Genomic DNA, 14,610 nt, shown 5'->3' with positions numbered 1-14,610 from the left:
TCAGAGTCCACAACTGTCTTACAATTTAAAACCTGGTTCCTAAATATGTATCTAACCATTATATAATCAATCTAATACCCCCCCCCCCCCCCGTTTCTCCAGGTCTCTTCCACGTATACAGCCTTCTTTCATGATTCTTAAATCAAGTGATAGCTGTGGTTAAATTATGCTCTGTGCAAAATTCTACCAGGCGGCTTCCTCTTTCATTCCTTTCCCAGAGTCCATATTCACCTACTACTTTTCCTTCTCTTCCTTTTCCTACTATCGAATTCCAGTTCCGCAAGACTATTAAATTTTCGGCTTCTTTAACTATCTGAATAACATCTTTTATCTCATCATACATTTCCTCAATCTCCTCCTCGTCTGCGGAGCCAGTTGGCATATAAACTTGCATTACTGTGGTGAGTGTGGGGTCCGTGTTAATCTTGGCAACAATAATACGTTCACTAAGCTGTTCATAGTAGCTTATCCGCGCTCCTATTTTTTTCTCATTATTAAACCTACTCCATCATTACTGCTATTTGATTTTGTATTTATAAGCCTATATTCACTTATTCCCAGTATATCTAACTTTAATCTACCCATTTCGCTTTTTAAATTTTCTAACCTACCTACCCGATTAAGGGATCAGACATTCCACGCTCTGATCCGTAGAACGCCAGGTTTGTTTCTTCTGATGACGACCACCTGAGTACTTTCAGCCCGGAGATCCGAATGGGGGACTATTTTGCCTCCAGAATATTTTACGCAAGAGGATGCCATCATCATTTAACCATACAGCAGAGCTGTATGCCCTCGGGAAAAATTACGGCTGTAGTTTCCCCTTGCTTTCAGCCGTTCGCAGTACCAGCACAGCAAGGCCGTTTTGGTTGATGTTACAAGGCCATATTAGTCAATCATCCAGACAGTTGCCGCTGTAACTACTGTAAAGGCTGTTGCCCATCTTCAGGAACCACACGTTTGTCTGGCCTCTCAGCAGTTGTCCCACCGTTGTGGTTGCACCTGCGGTACGGCTATCTGTATCGCTCAAGCACGGAAGCCTCCCCAACATCGGCAAGATCCATGGTTCATGGGGTGGAGGGAGAGGGGGGTTGTAGTTATATGTGTGTGTATTTTGCTTGAGAATGTACCAAAATCTTGGAGTATGGTGATGGCTATACCACTTCGACTGATATTCAGCTGATGTTGCAGATAACAAATAATAAAGTTAATTCGCATGTTTTGAGGTATGTGGATGAGTTTCATTCTTGTGATAGGTTAGCAGATGCTTGGGGGAATTCATTCTGAGGATTCTTCCGTTTTTCAACGAACTTCATATGATGGGAGATAGTTTATGTTTATTTATTTATTTATTTATTGTATGAATACAGTGTAAGTGAAGTACAGCAGTGAGTATTTTCAGGTTATAGGTTTAGGCAGAAGACTGGAAGTGAAATTAACTCACAGTTATCACTTAATGTAACATCAGAGAAGTTATGGTGGTCCAGACTCTTACACAGATGTGCAAGGTGGAGTTGTTTCTCAGGGGTATAGGTGAGGCAGGATGCCTCTAGGGCTTCCTTACAGAACAACCATATCTTCAGAAGACAAGACCTCACTGGATATACTCTGTGTATAACACTGTTGTAGCTATCACTACTTGCTACGAGCAGAGATACTCAGAGAAAACAGAATGCTCACAATTACGGAATAGAACTGAATGGAGTGTGACATCTCAGGGTAGACTTGTCAGTTTCCAGCAAGAATAAACGTGCGTACGGATCTGAACCTAATGTATCCTGTGCCGTATTTAACCAACAGTTCCTTAGAAACGTTGACACGTAGGAACTTGGCCTACCTGACTAATATTTTAGGGACGAACATGCTGAGTTCTCTGCACGAGATTATAGCCACACAGATGTTCTAACATGTTCAGCAATACCGCAGCGGACACCAGCACAGGATGATGGTAATAGAAATTTCTTCCTCGCGAACCATTTTAATCCTAGTCCTCACTTTTACAGCCTATGCCTGTCAACGCTGGAGAACCATCCACCTACCTGAACTTCCAGCCCATTACACACCACTCCAGTAAGCCAACCAGAAAGTTTGAACGTCTTGTGTGTCTACCTGCCACCATGCACCATGTAACAGCGAGAACAAGTAAGAAGGACGGTCAGTGTAGAAAGTGCAAATAATAATTAATAGATTAAAACGCTGTAGTACTATAATGTTTTAAGTGATTCACAGGTTTCGCAACAGAGGACCAAATCCTACTAAGGGCAGAGAAGTGTTGTTGCAACAAGCAAGACCAGACATTGCACCTCGTCTAGGGCGTACTGCTGAGCTAGAATAGTCAGTATGGCATAGTGCAGTACCACAATCTGCCGTAGCATTGGACTAGGTTTCCTCATGCCGTGGCACAATGCTGTGCTTCTGTATTCACCTACGTGACTGGAGGCGGGCACCTGTCACAACATAGCTGCACAGAAACCTATAAATACTTGCCGCTCAGCCCTCGGCAGCACTTCTATTTCTACTACGACTGATTCCGGGACTCCCGACTGCAGCCGACATCAGGACAGTGTCCAGACCAGCCGCCTGTGCAACGGGAGCCACGCTGCTGCAGCTTCGCCTAGTACAGAGGTTCCCAACTATAGTGGGACCATTATCCATGAGTGCAATCAGATGTTATCTACTACCGCCGTCCCCCTCCATTAACATTTGCGCCTAAATAAACTGGAGAGTCAAAAAGAATTTTCTTTGAACATCTGTATTTTTAAAACGACTAAAGATTAATGATGTTTAGTCTCTGTAGGTGTTTTATTAAGCCACAAGCTAATGTGGCAAAGAGACAGTTGGTATCACTTATTTGTAAAAACCGTCTTTTTATAGACTGAAGAAGCACTTCTCGGTGTATCTGTACTGTCACCTGCAACTCCTTACCAGAACAGAAAGCTAATTATCCGTTTTGAGGGTAAACACTCGATACAAGACATGATTCGTCTGCAACACTCCTCTCCCTTGTGCGCTGATAACCTCGGCGTTGAACGCCCGTAAGCACCAACCATCTCCCTTGTGACATTTGCTTTCCTTCTCCCGCGTTTAAAATAAACCAATCTGAAATGTATGCACTATACTTGGTTTCTAAACCACTTCATTGCTGAACTCCATCCATCTGAATTTCAGTAGTTGGAAGATTTCAAGCTGCCAATGTTCTGTGTGTGACTACTGCCACTAATAGAATAACAATTCGAAGAGCATGAGATATTTAACCGTACATCATGTTCATGTCTCAGTTTTACTGCCAAACATGAATGGTACAAAGTCCAAAGTATGAGTGTATTGTGTAGACCATGTGAGGAAGACGATGTTCATACATTCATTTTACAAGATATAGCCTCCATAACATTGCACCATGCGTTAATGCTTGTACGAGGGTCACTCCAAAAGAAATGCACACTATTTTTGTAAAAATACAGTTTTCATTCTGCATGTGTGAAAGTTTTACAGTGTGTAGACATCCTTCCCGCTTGTTTTCAAACTTAGTTCAACCTATTCCCGTGAGTGGCGCCGTCACAGCATGTCTTCAAGATGGCTGCTACACTTGACGTTCGTCAGAAGCAACGTGCTGTCATAGAATTCGAAACATCCACACGAGGTTGAAAAAGGGGTATGGAGATGCTGCTGCCGATCGCAATACAGTTGGTCGGTGGGCAAGAAGGTTACGTGATGAAAGCGGGCACGGCAATATTGAGGATTGTCCTCGCAGCGACAGGCCTCGTACTGTACACACTCCAGACAACGTGCAGAGAGTTAACGAATTGGTGACTGCTGACAGACGCATCACAGTGAACGAATTGTCACGCTACGTTGGGATAGGGGAAGGAAGTGTTTGCAGAATACTGAAAGTGTTGGCGTTAAAAAAGGTTTGTACCAGGTGGGTTCCCAGGATATTGACAGTGGCTCACAAAAAAACAAGAGAAACGGTATGCGGCGAACAGTACGAGAATGGTGGAGATGAATTTCTTGGAAGAATTGTGACAGGTGACGAATCATGGCTCCATCATTTTTCACCAGAGACGAAGAGGCGTCATGCATATTCACCCAAGAAAAAAAATTCAAAACCATATCTTCTGCTGGAAAAAGTTGTGGCTACTGTGTTTTTCGATTACGAAGGACTCTTGTTTGTGGACATAATGCCAAGTGGAACCACCGTAAATTCTGATGCATAGGTGACGACACAGAAGGAACTTCAAGCTCGACTGAGTCGTGTTCGACCACATCGGCAAAAGCAGGATGTTTTGCTGTTGCACGACAATGCACGGCCACATGTCAGTCAAAAAACCCTGGAAGCGATCACAAAACTCGGATGGACAACACTGAAACACCTGCCTTACAGTCCTGACCTGGCTCCATGTGACTATCATCTCTTTGGGAAACTGGAAGACTCTCTTCGTGGAACAAAGTTTGAAGATGATGACTCCCTTGTGCACGCTGCCAAACAGTGGTTCCAACAGGTTGGTCCAGAATTTTACCGTGCGGGTATACAGCGCTGGTTCCAAGATGGCGTAAGGCAGTTGAGAGGCACGGAAATTATGTGGAGAAATGAAAATATTGTGCTTAAAGGATGTATCTACACACTGTAAAACTTTCAAACATGTAGAATAAAAGACAGACTTAAAAAAAATAGTGTGCATTTCTTTTGGAGTGACCCTCGTATATTTTAAAGAAATGTGATTATTGGAAACTTATGTAATGAATAATACACTCTTACCAAACGCTTATGGGTTTAATGATATTTTAAAAATAATTTAGCTTCGGAACACAATCGATTCCTTATGTTTTTATCCACCAGAAAGTTTCATTTTACCTCTCGAGAGGTAATTGACCCCGCATCATCAGGTAGCCACTCGTCTACAAGCTGCCTCTAGACGCGACGGTTTCGGGTCACAGGCCGGTACCAACGGGTGGAGACCTCTCCCAGGGTGTCTTCGTCCAGCACTCTGGGCAACTGTGGGCGACTTCGAGGGTCCTGCGTTCGGCGCAGGTTACCTGTGCATCTGACCTGCTGTTCACTGTGTCCGACGCTTAAAATCGCTGACTCCTGGGCCGCCCGCCTAGCGTCAGCACCATTACCTCAATGCAACACCTCTTCCCTTGAGGCAGAATCCCACTACTTAGCTACGTACGCGCTGCTGCGGTGCCAAGCATGCCGCTGGGACTTAACGCTGAGGTAGAAACCCGTGGCCGTGATGACCGCTCATACGCGTCAGATACTGCCAACAACCTCCGCATAGGACTCTTGCAGACTAAATAATGTTAATACTGAATGGAATTGTTCTATCTAATTCCTGTATTCCATAAATAAGTCAGTTATAACCTATAACGTCACCCCGGTTTTTGCCTTGCTAATGAACTACTTCTCCACTAACTTGCTGTATTTCCACAAGTAAGCTGTTTCTGCAGTACCCACCCAGAATTAGTAATGGGACAACCGACTGGCCGACTGGCCAGAGACGATGGGTTTTCTCTTTCAGTCCAATGAACCAGACGAATGAAACTAGTCTCTGTGGCTTCGTCACCTTTATGAATGATTCAGTCTCTGGGTTTCAATGATTTCACTTTTATACTGTTTCAGCCTTTTCAGTTACTTGTGAACCATGGGAAGGGTTGCAACTTTCTTACAGACAAATTACCTATCGTATTTCAGTGACGCGCAGATAAAAACTGTATTTCTAAAAATGAAGTATTTTCTAAATCTAGGTATTTCTTTACCTAAATACGAATTTTCTAGCATTAAATATGTATTTTTGGTTGGCTTCATAATGTTAATAACTGGGGCTACACTATAAATTAATGTTTAAATAAACGAACAATTACTTTTTTATTTAAATTTATTGAAGCTCTCTCTTCTCTTTCTGCTTTGTACCCATCACTGACGATTCTCTATCAGTAAATTCTGAAGTGACATGAACAGAAACCGTATCAGATTCAGTTCTTTTTAATCTTATGGTGACTTAATCATTGGTTTCTTTAGCATATACTGTCACTTCTCGGAAGTGTTTTTTCTCGATAAAGGTTTGGCATCACTCGTTCATTCTCTTTGAATTTCTTTAATTAACATAGTTTCAGAATGAGAATCATACTTCCATCTAGTGTATATCGCACTGAAATTATCATGAGAATCACTTTTTATCCAGTCATATGACCTCTCCCATTCCCACGCTGCTGAGCGTGTCGGCATTTTGATCTAGACACGACGTTCACTATTAAGTAAACGCCTATTCTTAAAGATGGACGAAAATCTGAGGATAAAATGGTTCAAATGGCTAAGGCACTATGGGCCTTAACATCTGAGGTCATCAGTACCCTAGACTTAGAACTAAGTAAACCTAACTAACATAAGGACATCACACACATTCATTCCCGAGGCAGGATTCGAACCTGCGACCGTAGCAGCCGCGTAGTTCTGGACTGAAGCGACTAGAACCACTCGGCCACAGCGGCCATCCGGAAATCTGAACTAAAAATAAATATTGGTACCCAGTAACAAGCAGATTTCGTAACTAAAATAAGAGGACGACAGGCAATAACAGGGTGCATTCAAAAATATTGTTTTAACAATTCGAAAACGGTCGATTGTTTCCCTGTGAACTGAATGCACCGGGGATCCGGCGCCTCCAGTAGTCACTCCAAGTGGCACAGAGGGCTGCGAACGTTCTTAGATACTGTTTATAGTGATGGCTATAGACAGGCTTAACTTTAAAATAAAAATTACCAATATTTGAATGTGAATAGTACTTCTCCATGCCCATGAAATACTGTACCGGCTACTTTTCAAAATGCTGTAAGACGCAAAAAAATTTTTGTGCTTGGGTACAGTTTGTTGGTATATAGCTGGTAACCTAACTTTGTGAACGATATATTTATTTTTCACACAAATAAATGGTTGAGTAAATGTTTAAGGTCTATATTAGAATGATTTTTAATCTATGGACTTTATCGCATCTTTTTAGTAAAATGGAATGAAATCTGTTGCTAATGTTTGACAATATTCCTTTCTTCTTCACGTACCACTAAGAGAATCTTTATGCTCAACTTTGTACTCTGAACAAAATGTCAGCTGAACTACTGTAGTTATACAAGGAAAAGAAGAATTAGTCTGTTCAGTATATAATTGAATGAATATATTTGATGCTTGTTTCCAGTTTGGCGCTCGCTGATATGTCTTCAGCCACCCCGCGGGTAGTGCTCCCTGTGAGGTTATGCGTAGCCTGGTTGTATACCACCGCATACGTTCAGATAATTGAAGTACTACAAATTGGTTTCACTCAGAAGAATGCATGAATAGGTTAGTCAACTAAAATTCTAAGGAGTAGTTTCAGCTGAAAGAACAATACGTGGTTCAACTGACAGAAAAAGCTATAGACTTGTTTTGTAACACCACACCCGTCACTTATCTCGTTTTGGTGTGTGTTCATCCCAGGTAATTGACTAACAGATCAACAGAGAGCGCAAAACTGCCGCAATTTCGGATAATGCAAAGAAAGTAATAAGGCCCTGTGACTCCTGATTGAACTGCGGTGGCAGTTTTGACATTAATCGATTCAGAATTGATCCCTTTTAATTAAAAAGGGGTGCACATTGATGTTATATTCAGCTATTGAACACCAGATGCAAATGTTGAACATAAAACTAATTAAGAAAGTGACTTGGGATTTCAACTACTTGATTGAAAACAGATGCAGTCGATTAGCTCAGATTTATTTTAACTCACGACCTTCAATCATCACATTACATGACTCTGCTAACAGGCAGTGGTAATAAATTGCGTTTGCATGGAGTAAAGCGCGATAAATCAAAAGCAATTTCTATCGACTGACCCAGGTGTAATGTGAAGTGCGAGAAGAATTCTACAATACACGGCCCATGAAACCCTCGTGGAAGCTTTGCCGACGTGATCCAACAAATTAATCAGTGGCCAGAGCGGGCGCAATATCACCGAACTCAGCGTGGCGGAGCGGCGTCGTTGTGTGGACGTCGGCTGACCTCGTGGTGCTGCAAGGCTGCGCTCGTCTATTCACTCCTAGCTATGTTGCTCAGCACGTAGCTGAACCAAAACTTCCTATCTCCAAGCTCAATCGTTCCGTTTGCTAAGTCCTAAACTGCAGAGATGCTCACTCTTTCTCAGGCAAGCTGAGTCAAGAACGCCACGTCCGCACTCTAGGCAAGCTGGGAACAGAAGACCTCTAGGGAGACTTCTCACAGTCCGCTCTTCGCCTCGGTTTCCCCTCCAGCAAAATCACTTACGCCAATTGCAGCGCAAGTCGCGTTAATTATCCGTCGCTTCCCAGCGCCGACCAATGCCTGCTCTGGGAAGTGAACAAATTCCCACAAAATTTCCCTTCCTCTCAACTTCTGTTATTTAGCTCCTCCCAGGCCACCCATCAAGGTTAGCGTCTGCACTAACACCAATTTTTCCGGAATTCTGACTCCCAGGAGAGTACTTCAAATTCCTCGGTCCTACGTTCCCATCGGAGGCTGGCGTATTTCATTCTGTCGTTCTTCACCTGATTTATTTCAGACTCTGCGGACCGTGAATTCAGCGTGAAGTTGCTATAGTCACGAACATGCATATTTTGACCTCTGTTGACCGCTCCACCGTAGCTTTGCGCGGCTTTCTCGCATGTTTCCCTGAAAACGGGACGACGGACATTTATCAACAGGTGTACAAGTTCTCCGTCTGCTTCCCAGTACACCAGCATGGGGTCAGGGTCAACCACCCATGCTGTCACTCATCTTAAGGTGGCTGGAGGCCGCGCAGCGTTACCGCTTTCTCAGAGCTTGAGCCGCCCTAAGCTGCCTATTGTCGCTTCCCTTCGCCGTTCCCCAGCCGGCCACAGTCAACTCTAAATACTTCCCTGGGGTAAACTAGCGTCCAGTAAATCGACTCGTTTCCACAAAGTTTTCATGTCGTGTGAATTACTTTAAAACCATCACCCGACATTAATTATTCCAATAAGTCCATACTATACCCTCTGCAAGATGCATTGTACCTTGTCAGTCATTTTGTTCAGCCCTACTGTTCCCTCAACGTGAGTTAGGTGATCCATAATGACTTCATGTAAGGGGCATAGTTCTTGCCATCTTATAGTTTGACTTGAAAAGAATGAAATAATTCAGTCAGTATGCTAAAATAGAATAGACTGTATCGACTGGGTCCATTCCGTTGCTCCCACAAACTGGTTTCACAAAAAATAATGAATAATAACCGACAAGTAAAACTACAACCGAATGAATCGATTTTTTTTTTCATTTTGTTACACACGTAGACTCATCTCTCTCAAATTAATGAATGAATATTTCAATCGAAATGTAAAACTACAACCTAATGAGTCGATTGTTTTCCAGCAATCAGCTGAATCGATTGTTCCCACTCAGTTGTTCCCATCGTTAGTCAGAAATATCTGAGGTTCAGAAAATTCAACTACTCTTCTATATTCAGAAAGTTAAGTAAAACCAACATGTATTATATGAAAAACCCTCTGTTACACTGCTTCTTCTCCTTTTAACTCATAGGCTTCATACGTACATACACGCACTTATCCATTCAAGCATACCTCAAGTTCACCAAACAAATGAATGGTGAACCTTCACTGAGCCATATCATAAGTATACAATTAAACTTGAAATTAAACTCTGTGCCTAATGTTAACTGTAAGTGAAGAATGCTGGTAACAGGTAAAAAAGTGTGTTTCTAGTACCTCACAGAAAACAAGTTTTGGTTTACTATGATACAGCCCTTATGCCAACAAAAGGAAAAAAGATTAGTATCAACTACTAGTCAACCACGATGAAAATATTTGTGAAACCAAATTCACTGCCATAAGTGAATTTAACTCTATCCATGTAATGGTGTAATAAAGTTCTGCTTGCGATGAACTTAAACGTTTTCGCTGTATCAGAATAAACTTTTCGGCTGTCTACAGTCGCTATGATTTCTACTAACAAATCTCTCTTTCAAAATTTATTTATTTCATTTAAGTACTCCCTATTATATATTTTTACAACTAACAGCAATGTTCATGACAAATCTGACGAAGTCCGAGATTCGTTCACTGCCATTTATTATTCCTGTTCTTCCGTAGCCAGCTATGTGTTTCTGGAAGCTTCCTACATTTTTGAAGTCGCCGACTGCCACTAGATGCTGCGAAAATTTCTGATATGTGTCCATTAGCTACTAAACTTCTCGAACTTAACGCAGATGGCATCCGCCATTAACACTTCCAAAAGATCGTCGGCTCTTTTCTTGCTCGTGAATCTCCCCCCAGTAAATAATCTTATCCGCGCTCCAACCTCCTAGTCTACCTCTCTGCTTTCCTTCAACATTTACACAACCCTTGTTTACTTCATATAAACGGTACTTCAAAATGAAGTTAATTAAACAGCTCTACGGCATCGCCATTACGCAACGACACTGCGACAACATTCAACACTCCACGGTATCTCTCAGATTTGACTTCACCTTTTCCTATACCGTTAAGCACTTCTTTTAACACTCCTTTTTACAAGTCACAATCCAGATTACTTCTCAACTACGTTTCCTCTCAAACGAATTTCATAAACCTTCTACACAAATGCACTGCCATTCCAACTATTAACTCTATTCTCAACCGTCAACGGCGCCCTGCTTCACACAAAAGTATTGATTACATTTATTCTTGAGGACGTAACACGAGAGTCTGTTTACAATACTTTTTACACTGTACAAGTTCTACATCTGTGTAAAAGGAAATATACCAACAAACATAAAAATAATATATACTAGACACAAAACAAATGTAGTCGCGCGGGATTAGCCGAGCGGTCTGAGGCGCTGCAGTCATGGACTGTGCGGCTGGTCCCGGAGGAGGTTCGAGTCCTCCCTCGGGCGTGGGTGTATGTGTTTGTCCTTAGGATAATTTAGATTAAGTAGTGTGTAAGTTTAGGGACTGATGACCTTAGCAGTTAAGTCCCATACGATTTCACACACATTTGAACGTTTTTGAAAACAAATGTAGAACAGAAAGTAGAATTTAACGAGTACAGACAAATACATAACAAAATACCAGCTTCAGACGTCCTAGAAATTACAAATCTTAAATAACTTGATAAGTACAGGATCGTAATGGTGACTCCACATGCCACCAGCAACAAACTGTAAGTCCACACCAGTGCGTACGGCTAACAAATTTGGAATATTCTCATTTCATTGGGAAGCCACAGTTTAGGAGCATTTAATGCACACACTCTGGTTAATTTCTCAGACCAATACGTTTTAAAATTGCCCATGAATAATAAAAGACTATGAAATTCAGGACTTTCTGCTTATAGAATTATTATGGTGTACAAGATGGAGCACGTTGAGCCCTAAAAGGCAGTTATTTGTTACGAAGGATTCGATTTTTAACGTTTCACGAACTTACTTTCAGATCAGGTTTTAATAATGAATGTTTTAGAGGAGACAGAGGAGACGTTTGGAACCTGACAGATGTGGAGCCTGCAGGTTCAATAATTTGAGGTTTATGTCGAAGTTTGCTTGACTTCAGAGACAGATTGGTTTCCAGTATTGAGTCTGTTACGGGAATTATTTTGGGACAGGTTTTATGAGAATGTTGACTATTCAGTGGTATGTGACATGTTATTCAGAGTGGTATGTGACCTGTTACTCAGAGAATGACCAGTCTGATAAATTAATGGAGCTGATGGAGTTGAAGCTAAGGCTGATGAGAGTAATGTCTGATCATCTGTGGCTGGTGCTGATAATCTTGTTGTAGCTATTGGCAAGTGCAGTTCGAGTGGTATCGGTGGAGGAAATAAAGCTGAGGGGCATGCTAGAACTACAGAAGTTGCACAGGTCTGGTAGTTATAAGAATATTGGGCAAAAAAACTGGAATATTCCTAGTGCGGGAAATGACGGGGAAAAGAGGGAGGAGAATAATGGAAAAAGAACTATGTGGATGCAGGAGTGGAACATAGAAGAGTCTAGACTGTCGTTGGTGTTGCAGTGGACGAATGATCCAATGCCGATTATGAAAACCACAGACAGAGAAAATTATGCTATTCTACTTCGAGGAAACTGGATTTAACGCATTAGGTAACACAGACAACGTGTCACGAAAGACGGTACAGTGAACGTAAATGTTTACATATGTATACATGGTTGAGCCTTTTTTTTTTTGCATTGTAACCTCCTTATCTTCTTATCCAACCAACTCGAGGATATGTGCTTCTGAATATATTTCTTGCATAACTGAGTAATCCTGCTGTCTGTTTTCGGTTTCTTGGTTTACCCCAAACAGATGTGGTAAGCTCGGTACTTGGGTGTCGGCTGCAGTTTCCGTTTTGCTAATCCTCCTAAGATGCTGCATCCTGTTCCTCTGATTTTGATATATTTGAATTCCATCTCTCTGTATTCATTTTATTATTTATTTCTTTATTAAACATGGCCCATTACAAAGAGATATTACTTGTGTGAAGGTTAACATGAAATGTTGTCTGTAGAATGTGAAATCTACAAGGATCATACAACTTATGAGATATCCAGGTGCTTCACTTTCAAATACAAAATTATGAGGTGTCAAAACTTCACATTTAAATTCAATATCACATTTTCATTGAAACACTGTGGGATTATAATTAAACTTTCAAAAAGCTGTAGAAATAACACCACTGCTCGGAATGATGTCAAATTGCAACGGAATATTATCGGAGAAGAGGTAGAAAAAAAAGTGTGAAAATTGATCAACAGATGGCTCTGCATGTGTCAGAATACGTAAATACCTGTCATGCGCAAGACACATTCCAGTTGGTATAAACACGCCGGGTACACGGCTTTTCCTTCTTTCACGTCTGCGACGTTCGCCATGACTGTCTCAATGCAGGATCGCGCTCTGCTTGTAGAGCTAGATTACAAGAATGATGACTGTGCACACGTCGCTCTGTAGAGGTTTCGGACACTGAAGGGTTTGAAAAAAAAAGCTCTGTTCCTATGACAGCCGTGGATCTGGAGAAAATAATTCGGAAATTCGAAAAGATGTGCAACCTGGTAGATGGAGGAAACGAACTGATTCGACGTCAGTGGAAGCAGGGGCCACAGCAATGCAGGAAGAGACGAGTGGTGGTGTGCAAACGCGTAGTGCACGGCGAGTTGCCCGAACGTTGGTCATACCCGTGAGCACGGTGCGTAAAATCCGAGGAAACAACCTTCTTTGCTCTCCATTCAAAATTACCCATGTGATCGAGTTGCTTCCTGTTGACCTGCCAGCAAGAGAGACCTTTGCTTAAGAATTTCTTGTCGCATGAAAGTGGATAATGATTGGCCGTGAAAGACGAAGCCGACTTCCATACGACAGGATATGTCAATACACAGAATTGTCGAATATGGTCAACGGCATCATTTATAATAGGGTCATATGTTTTCGAAGAGACAGGTGCTTCCGGTCCTGTTACCTGTATCGCTAGTTGTAAGCGCTGTGAGTGTCTTTTGCGCAACCACGTCAATCCAGCTTTCCAACAGCGTGGGTGGGCTCATTTTTATGCAAGATGGCGCACCTCCGCACGTTGCATATCCAAATATACAGCTGCTGAAGTGCCAATTCGTAAATGCTAGAATTATCAGCCCCCATTTCCCTACAGCCTGGCCGTCCCGATCACCTGATCTTAATCCGTGTGACTTCTGGCTGTGAGGCTATCTGAAAGATGTTGTGTTCAGAGGTCCGATTGCTAACTTTGCTGCATTGAAGGCACACTTTGCCCAACATATTCTGAACGTGATCCCGGAAACACTTCGATCAGTTGTGGAACATGCTATTTCTCGATTTCAACTAGTTGCAGAAAACGGCGGACAGCATATGGAACATGTTTTCGCCTGTCACACGGAAATTAATAATCCGATTTGATTATGGTTGATGCTTTTTATGTGGTTTTTGGTTTCAGTACAATTACTAACCGATGTGAGTGATGCTTTTTATGCCGTTTTTGGCCTCAGGACAATTAAAATCCCATTTTTCCCATACGATGTCATATGACCTTGACGTGGTAGATGGGCTTACGTAACTAACGGTATCACACCTGTATACCAATGCACACTGAGCAGTACAGTCTGTTTAACGTCAAACGTACACCTTATTGTCGTACGATTCAGTTGTCAAAAAATGGTTCAAATGGCTCTGAGCACTATGGGACTTAACATCTACGGTCATCAGTCCCCTAGAACGTAGAACTACTTAAACCTAACTAACCTAAGGACATCACACAACACCCAGTCATCATGAGGCAGAGAAAATCCCTGACCCCGCCGGGAATCGAACCCGGGAACCCGGGCGTGGGAAGCGAGAACGCTACCGCACGGATTCAGTTGTCATTTGTCGTCGACCACTATTAAATTATGATGCTATATTTTGTAACGACTTATTTTTCTTCTGCCATACGTTTCCCCCCTTCTTCGATAATATTCCGTTGCAATTTGACGTCATTCTGACCAGTGGTGTTATGTCTACAGCGGTTTGAAAGTTGGACTTTAACTATAATCACCCTGTATGTAGATCAGATTCTTCAAGATATTTACAATTTACTATTTGTACTCAC

Source organism: Schistocerca cancellata, chromosome 4, assembly GCF_023864275.1.
Source record: "Schistocerca cancellata isolate TAMUIC-IGC-003103 chromosome 4, iqSchCanc2.1, whole genome shotgun sequence".
Taxonomy (NCBI): Eukaryota; Metazoa; Arthropoda; class Insecta; order Orthoptera; family Acrididae; genus Schistocerca; species Schistocerca cancellata.
This window is presented reverse-complemented; position numbering follows the sequence as displayed.